Source organism: Fundulus heteroclitus, chromosome 21, assembly GCF_011125445.2.
Source record: "Fundulus heteroclitus isolate FHET01 chromosome 21, MU-UCD_Fhet_4.1, whole genome shotgun sequence".
In the NCBI taxonomy this organism is placed as follows: domain Eukaryota; kingdom Metazoa; phylum Chordata; class Actinopteri; order Cyprinodontiformes; family Fundulidae; genus Fundulus; species Fundulus heteroclitus.
In genome coordinates this window covers 11,529,301-11,539,199 of record NC_046381.1, presented here as the reverse complement: position 1 = coordinate 11,539,199, position 9,899 = coordinate 11,529,301, and positions in this window count along the sequence as shown.

The following is a 9,899-nucleotide window of genomic DNA, read 5'->3' as shown; positions in this document are numbered from 1 at the left end:
TGGGGTGAATTAAACTTTAAACTCTCGTCATTCTGCATCACTTTTTCTCTTTTTTATTCAATCCAAAAAAGGTTAAAAAAATATATTTTTGCACATTTCTGGTTTGTTTTAAAAACTGACATCAGGTGGCAGGATCCTGTTACCACACAGCTTAAAAAAAAATCAACATTCGCTACAGGATGCAATGTTTTAGCCCCTTTATACACTTTAAAAGGATATATGCTTCTACTTTATGACATAATATGCCTTTTTTGGCTCTTGAGGGCTCGATACATTGCCTTGACGGGCCGGATTTGGCCCGCGGGCCTTGAGTTTGAGTTTTTACAGGCCTGCAGCTCCCACAGAAAAATTATTTTTGAACCTCATTTTTGTGAATACATAATGTATTCACTACTTTCAGGATGAAAGGACAGTTTTACCCGGTACTACAAAAAGTGTTTTTCTTAACAGGATTACCAACTATAGCTTTAAGCATAAACCAGGCTTTAATCACAGCTGTTTTTTGTTGTTGTTTGTTTTTGTTCTGGTCATGGCCAAAAAATAAATACAATCCGTCCTGGCTTAGCTGAAGATCACATCACGAATGCTACTGTATTCGATGCTCAGAAAGGCATTTATTTAAAGACGCTTATGTTCATATGCTAAGCTGTTAAGCAATAGTGCAACATTCTCATTATGTTCTATGCTGTGTGTAACTTAATTTTCTTGACGGGATGACAAACTAGTTCCTACCTAAAATTCAATGAGATTTTTGGACAAAGAAAAATGCCATATACAGGCCATGCATCATGAAATTTCTGCATCCCTTCGCTTTTCTTCATACACTTGCATCCCCCATGGATTGACTGACAGGAAACCAGCACCATTAAGACAATTTTTGAAAGAATATGTGTTGGTCTAAACTTGATTTGAAGCTCTGTTTTAGACAGCTACAGTTATGACTCTTTTTTGTAGCGTGAACCGACTACTTTGACAGCGTCTTGCAGACCAAAGTGGTTTCATATGTGAGGATTTATTTTATATGATGGCTTGTTTGGGGTAGAAATGTGGGGGATTTAAGGGAGGAAAATCTGTGATCCCAGTAAAACTTCCATCAAAACAGGAAATGTATTGCTGCAGCTGGGCTGTGTGAGGTCAATGGGTGTCCTAATGAACAGTATTGAACAGCGATTCACTATTCTGTGGATTCAGCAGTGGCCATGAAGAGCAAAACAACAAGAAACAATGGCAAAACTACACTAAATTCAACAAAAATGGAATGTCTCAAGCAAATATTAAAACTAAAAAAGGTGTAGTCTGAAAATAATCTGTGCAGAAAAGTGCAGAAAAGTAATGATATAACAAAAACACAGGAAATACACTTATATAACAGACAGTGATCCCAACCTACCATCCCCCCCAGAGATTTCTAAACAGCTATTGTTCCAGAAGGCATGTAAATAAAAACTTGCTGTGCACAAATGTGCCCCTAAATTGAATTGCTAACATAAAATTGGTCTTCACACAGGGAAACGGAGGAAGGTGATGAAAACAAGAGCTCAACAAAACATAATTATGCATTAATGAAAAAACAAAAAGTCAGAGAAAAAAAAAAAGATGCTGGAAAATATTTTGGTCCTCCAGGGCTAAAATTGGATTTGTTTTTAGATGATGGCTGATACCAAATGATAAATATCCTGTAAAAAGAAACATGGCATTGTTTTTCATGTTATTAACTCAGATGAAAAAAAATAATAATTTCCTAGCTTTTTGCTGTAACATTTGTCAAATTCAGATCCACATACTTACTTACATTTCTTTACTGTTTGGTAACATTGCCTTTATACTGTGACGTGGACCAAACATGTTCTGGTTTCTTTCTACAATTCTTCTTCAAACATTTGTTGGAAATTTGGGCCCTTCCTCCAGACTGAACTGGTGTAACTGAGTCAGATTTGAAGGTCGTCTTGCTCACACACACCTTTTCAGTGCTGCCACACATTTTCAATGGGTGACATTTCCTTTTTAGTGGTGAGATGGAGGCGTCAGATAACATGTAAATAAATATTTTGGATTGCTCGGTTCAGAGAATTTGGTTGGAGGAAAGAAATCTGAAAGCTTTTCTGTTTGTTTATTTATTTTTTTTCTCCCCTGGATGGCCCTAAACCACCGTTTCTCATCTCAGTGCCTTGTGATCGTGCCTCCAAAACATTGACTTTGTTCTCCTACTTGGCAACTAATTTGGTGGTGCGCTCAGAGTCATTGCCCACTGGGAAATTAATTTGTATACCAAGACTTTAAGAGGACATATGCAAAATCCACTTTAGCCCTTAAACACGCTTTGTTATGTGCTTGGAGTCTCTAGGAGTACAGAAAAAAATTTATCTGTCCAGGTGCAACACAGATATCTTTATTTTCTTCTGACATACAATTAAGCAAATAAGACAGTAAGAGGGAGAACGACTGCCTTGGCAACAGATGTCCTCATGATATATTAGATTTTAAATTGTTTTCTAGAAGCTGATATCTCATTGAGGGGGAATTACAAATATTGGTCAATAAATCTATCTGTGAACGAACTATGTTGTCAAACTAATTATGCTATTTTATTGTATTTAGTTTTTCATTAACCTGAATCCCCACCATGGCACCACATATTATGAGAGCAGGCTGCTCTGGGTAGCGCTAACGCAAATCACCATGGTCTTCCTCCTTTTGAGAAGCTTATGACTTTTTAAAGCTTTTAAAGTAAGATTTGCTATAATTTAGAAAAATAAATGTTGCTCTTATTACTTACAGAATTCAAATACTTCGTTATTTGTCATCAGAATCTCTTTTTAGCACATATTCTACTCTTGTGTGCTTCCGTTTACTTAGTATCCTGGGCCGAGCTAGCTGTGATGAAACTTTGCCCCCAGGGATCAACAAAGTAGCTCTGATTCTGACTCTGATTTGAGTCACCCCATAAAAAACAAGAAAGTTTCAGATATGAGACATGATACACACACGGACCCTTGCAAAAGTATTTAGACCCCGTGAATTTTTGTTACAACCACAAACATCAATGTATTTTTTATAGAAATTTATGGAGCAATACAAAGCAGTGCATAATTGTTGTGAAGATAGTAAATTTGGTACAGCCCACCCACCACATCACCCCCCAGCCCCAGCAAAAAACAAAACAAAAACCAAAACAAATGGTGTGGCATGTATACATGCTATAAATAATTGTACTTCCTTTCACTGTAATTAGAGTGCCAGCCCCTTGGGCTATGACTGTCAGCTTTCCACTTCTAGAATGATGTTTCTTGCCCATTCATTTTTTTTTTTTTTAAATAAGTCTAGCCCAGGTCTAGTCAGGCTGTAACCATCAATCATAATCTTTCCACAGACTTTAGATTTATATATGGACTTTGACAGGGCCATTTTAATTAGAGATGCACCGATCCGATACCTGGATCGGATATCAGCTCTGATATTGACTAATTAGCTGGATCAGACATTGCATTATTGATGCCGATCCAGCGTTCTGATCCAATATTTTTTTTTTATTAATATCATACACAGCAATACAATTATGGTGCTGTAGTCACCTCAATTCTATGTTTGCAATGGTTATGAAGAGCGTGCACAGCAGCTAGCGATGAGCAAACTTAGAGCAACATGGACCAAGTGCCACAGTGAGCCAAGTCTGCTGTTTGGAAACATTTCAAACTTGATAAGCCAACAAGTCTGACTGTAACATGCAGCATCTGCAATGCATAAGTTGCGAGGGGGTAATAAGATTTGGTAAATTCAACACCAAAAACTTAAATAAGCACCTCCAAAAGCACCACGTCAAACAACATGCAGAACCTTTTTTAAACAATTTTTATTTCAAGCCTGATAACTTCACTCACAGGGCAAAGTATACAGTTTATTCATTCAACAGTAGTATCGGATCGGTATCGGGTATCAGCCAATAAGCTTAGCCCAGGTATCGGGTTGGATTGGAGAAAAATGGATTGGTGCATGTAATTTTAACACAAAGTTATGCTACCTTTCAATTGTAGCTCTGGCTGTGTGTTAAGGGTATATGTCCTCCTGAAAGGCGAACCTATGCCGTCTCAAGAGTTTCAAAGCCTCTAGTCCGTTTTCCTTAAGGTTTGTCCTGTACTTACGTAGCTCCATCCATCTTTCCACCAATTCTTAACAGTTACTCATTCCATTATAAGGAAAACAATCCCCTCAGCAGTGCTAGGCACAACTAAACAAATAGTTAGCTTCACTACCACTAAACCAATGATAAATTAGGAAATTAGAGGAAGTCAACGCTAGCTGCTAACCACTAACCACTGACTGTCACTCAATCTTTGTCTCATGTCTTCAGGCAAAGGTTGGTACAGGCACATATGGCACATGATGAATATGCGCAGTGCTGCATGTTAGAGTGGATAGCGTCTTTAGCTCAGGATAAATCACTTTTAAATTTCAACTTTTACACAGCAGTGGAAGCATTTGAGATAAATATTCTATCTTTCTGTGCCAAGGCAGCAGCGTCTTAAAAAATGGAGTGAGTGTGGGCTGGAAACCAGAGTTGCCAGTTCTGACGAGAGAAACAGGAAAACCCAAGACGCAACCTGCTACAAAGTAATACAGAATCTGCTTGTATAGAGTATTATTGAAATGTTATTGTTTTGCATTGAAGTGTTGGAAAAATAAGAGTCCTACTGAGCCACGCAGTGACCCAAAAGCCCAGCACCGAGTCCAGCCTCTTTCCACCTCATGTAAAGCCGGTAACAAACCCAGACAGTTTTGGACACACTAGCTCTCTTGGGAACATGGACGTAAAGACAGTCTATAAAACAGACGATATAAAAAAAACTATATGTCCTTCTGCTGCGTCGCATAAGTAAGGCAGAACTATAACAGGTAACAATGTAGCAGTTAGGTTACACTACTGGTTAAATGCGACCACCTTCAGACTTCTGTCTGAATGGACCCCAATAATATATATATATATATATATATATATATATATATATATATATATATATATATATATATATATATATATATATAACATCATAGTTTTGAGCAAAAGGGGCTGACAACATTAAGACCACATCATAACAAGAAGAAGAAAGGTTAGAAGTAAACGTTTGTAGCCAAATGTTTTTGTTTTTTGTGAAGCTGTGGCTGCTGCTGTTGTACAGAGAAGTATGTGTGGGTGTGTAGTGAGAGCCAGGACAGTGACGTAAACAGCGGAGGAACATCTTGTGAACGGTGTTACCTTACTCACATGTATTGAAACCCAGTATAGTGGCAGCTAACCGACCCGCAGACAGTTTCTGAACTTATCAAGAAAACAAAAAGTAAGTTCCACAAATATATGTATGTGCATCAGTGCAACTGTTCCCATCACTGCCTCTCAGAGCAACAAGCAGGGTTTGTTTTCAACCACATGCAGCACTTCACATTCAAACTAGAAAGTTACATATTGGTTTCATCTAACAAAAGCACATTTGTCCATGTTCCTGTAACCCCGACATGCCAAACTTTTAATGGGATTTCTTCTGGGTTTCCTTCAACAGTTGTATTCCTCTTGCTGTTTCTAATTTAAAGGCAAAGTTTTGGAGTACATGGCTTGTAGTTTTCCTGTTAACAGACTCCCTCACTTGAGCTGTGGATCTTTGGCCCTCTTGAGTACATTAGAAAGTAGATAAAATTATCCACAGGTTGGCTCTACTTGCTAATTAGGTGACTTCTGAAGGCAGCTGATTGCACTGGATCTTACTTATGGGCATCAGTGTAAAGAAGGCTGACTTTATTTTATTTTTTTACCTTTATGTATTATTTTGCTTCCACTTCAATACTTTGTGTTGGTCTATAAAATACATTTTGAATAAGGTGTTTGTAGTTGTCATCTTATTACACGTAAAAAAGGTTCTAGGGATATTAAAGTTGCTTCAAAAATGTTATATTTCCAATGTCAGATGAAAGGACTTGAACCGACTGTCTTGATTACATTTAGAGGCTAAAACCCTTCACCATTGCTGCCTCACCTTTATTGTCCTCTGCCATCCTCATTTGTAATCTACTTGGCGCAGCCACCACTATTGGTCATGGCAGTGTAATTGTGGCATTAGCAGGCACCTAGCTTCCACGGGGATCCACAAATGTTATGCATAAATATACAGCGTGAAAGTCACATAGCCTGAGCCTGGGAAAGACAAACGGCTAAATCCACAGAGCTTGTTAGTCAAGGTTCCTAATTACCAAATGTTGTCTGCAGAATGCTTGCTATTGCCCAATTAAGTCTCATAGAAAAGTCTTATAGGCATGTTTTTCTACTTTGCTGATTGAAAAGATGCAGACATTTTCAGATAACAGCTTTTCTTATTGAAAACTGCAAAAACCTGTGGTATTATACAACAATGTAACCACAGGGTCCAGGGATTCATGGACCTAAATGAGTCACAATTTGAATCACACCTAATCCCAGAGTGACAGTGTTCTTTATTATTACCCATCATGCACATATCCTTCATAATGAAAGTGATCAAAAGTGGCGGGCATGTAATTGGATGCGATTTGGCTCATTAGATGATGAACGGCCAACAAATTGGGCCTTGTCCTTCGCCAGCAGCATGGGTCACAGTAATCAGTCAGTCAACGTAGAAGAGCTGTCCATTCTCAGCTTTAGAGCACAACCTCAACTGACATCAGATATTGTTTTGCCTGAACGGTTTACAGCAATGTCAAGGGTTCTTTCGGTATATTTAGCTTCAAACGAGTGGGAAGAGCTTTCTGACTTAAGTGTCATGAAGAGCTGTAACAGCAGAGAGCTTTTTATCCTCTCTTCTACGTCTCTCAAATGCGATGATCTGCTTCCTGTATCATACCTGTGCAGAAACTCTAACTGCACATGTGTTTGTAGCTAAAAAGGCTTTGGTCAAAGGCCTATTCATTTGGGATTACAAACAGCTCAGAGGAATATAACATCGGCAGGTAGGTGAAGAAATTAGCAAAGGCAACTTCCTGCGTTGAGGTTTTACATGTGTGCAACCATGTATACGTAAGATTGGTAAAGGGACCTAACAGACATGTTTTTGGACTGTTGGAGGAAGCCGGAGTACCTGGAGAGAACCTTAGGGATGCAGAGGGAGAACTTGCAGAAAGACCCCAGACCTGGATTCAAACCCATGCCGTTCTTGCTGTAAGGCAAAAATGCTGCCAACAGTTCCACGACGGAGTCCTTATTCTTATTCTTTTAGTTGATTGTTTACTTTTAAAATCATGCAGATGTATTTTGCTTCCAAGCATTCAAACCTTTTTGGTCCTTTGCTGTATGCCGAGAAGCCAGTGCTGAACAAAAAAAAAAAAGGTAAATGGCTTGTGCTTGTACAGCGCTTTAACTAGCCCAACGACTTGTGCTTGTGAAGATTCTCAGTCCTCCAGGTCATGGTCATTCCAAAAAAGTTGAGGCCAATAAGGACCCTAACGACTCCCCATTGCAGAGGCGTTGTCAAGAACGAGAGATTGAGGACCCAGTATTCAGCCAGACATGAGGGTGACAATAAGAAGGCTTTAATTTAGCTCAAAACGTTCAGTCAGGGAATATGCAGGCTCGGTGGTCAAATAACAGTTCCAAGTCGGTACACAGGCGGGCAGGAAAAAACAGGCAAGGACAACAGGATCAGGATCAGGCTGGCACAGAGGTTAAAAACGCAAATTGGGTCAGGTCAACAGGCAAACAAACAGAACAGGTAATCCTGGACTAGACTCACCAAAAGACAATGATCTGGCCGAGTGCAGGAGACAGAGGCTGATATAAGTAGGGGAGTGAGCAGGTGAACAGAGTGAAACTAATTACCAGAATGAGTGGAGCTGATCAGGGGAGACAAAATGGCTGGAAATAAACTGAAGCTGATTGGATGGTGACTGGTGAAGGGGAGTGACATGAAGACAAAAGAATGCTGGCAGGTGAACTGAATAAAGGCTGGTGACAGAACTGATCAGAACTGATCAGGCCAGAAGAAACTGATAATATAAAACAAAGTACAAAATCAAACCACATTAAAACCCAAACTATTTAATTAACCAACAATAATACATAACCTAAACCTAAGACAGAATTGATTACATGAAGAGAATTACTAAACCAAAACAGAAGTTAAACTAGACTAATCCAGAACCAAAATCAATATAAAGACCAAACCTGAGACTAAACAGAACATAAGCAAATAATAAAAACCAGAGCTAATACTAAGACAGGAGAGTGAACTAATTAAAAAGACCAACATAAACCATAACAAAAACCCAAATCATGACAGGCGTGGACCAGTTTCAGTTTAATTTGCATGTTATCTAAGCCATTACAAGGCCTTTGTTGGGCAGTACTATAAAGCTTGGAACTCCACACTACTCCAGACATTTTAAATTGAGAAAGCTTTCTAGATGGGAAGCGAAACATCTTCAAAGTTTGGAAAAAGTCCAGTTGTTTTGTTTCTCAACTTTTTTGGAATAGCCCGATGACCCCAAAGCGCTTTACACAACAGTCAAGTCATTCGCCCAGTCACACACACATTCACACTCTGACGGTGATAAGCTATGTTAGTAGCTACAGCTGCCCTGGGGCCGACTGACAGAGGCAAGGCTACCATACATCAGTGCCACCGGGCCCTCTGACCAACCGGCAGAACACAAAAGCAGATCTCAAATTTGCAAAAGGCACCCCGATGATCCCCAAGGCTTTTGGGAAAAACATTCTGTGGGCCGACAAGGAAAAGGTGAACATTTTTTGGAAGGTGTGCATGCTGTCACATCTGATGTAAAACAAACAGCATAGTATGACATGAACATCATGCCAACATCCAAACCTGGTGATGCGCCAGAGTTTCACCCTGAAAGTCAAGGTCACCTGTGTTATGTAGAAGGACAGTGAGCCAAAGCAAAACCTGCAACTCCACCTTTGAATGGCTCCAAATAAAAAGAAGCTTTTGGAGGTACAGAGTCTCATCTCATTAAGATGCTGTGGCCTTACCTTAAACAGTGTTCATGCTTGACAGTTATGGGTTTTTTTTTTTTTTTTTTTTCTTTGCAGCACTCTGCAGAAATGTGAACAATGTTTATGTGGACTGGTAATAAATTATCACAATGAAATCTGGGTTCTTGGAGGCAAATATAGAAAAGAGGGATGATTGAAAACCTTTGACCAATACTATAATAATTCTTCATACTATACATAGTGGCTGATGGAAATCCCCTCCAGCTACCTTTGCTCAAATCTGTGCACTCTTTAAAAATCAGTGTAGTAGTGAGTCTGAGTTGGTGATGCATTTTCATGCTAATTCTTCTGGAAGCTGCTGCTCCACGCTGCTCTGACAGCTTCACAATGCCGTGGTATAAAGCAATAGTGCCACTGTGTGGACAAAAGCTACACACCCCAAACCTGCAATGGCTTATCTTTACAATGCAATACATGCGATTTGCAAGGAGTGAGCAGAAAATCAATTAGATTTTCTTTGAACATAATTAAAAAATCACACTTTCAGTTACTGAAAAGGCCTCCGGTGCAGCGTGTGCTGAAAAGGCAGAGCGCTGTAGTAAAGGAAAGCGCCAGAGATTAGAGGTAACGCATTAATAAAATCTGAAGCATAATAAACTGCATAGTTACTTCAATAAACTGATACCCAAATAACAACAAATATGTGGCATAGCTGTCTTTGCAGGAGAGGAAGTTCGCAGCCTTTTGACCAAGGGATGTCATCATTCTGCCTTCCTCTTTACGCTAGGTTTTGACAGCTTTATTCTTTTACTCTATGAACTCCCCGGTTAACCTGATGGTCAGATTAACCCACTTTACGTTGGAGTTGTCCAACGGCCTCTTGTTGTACGTTTTTCACAAGCTGGTCTTTACTCTTCACCGTGCTTTTAAC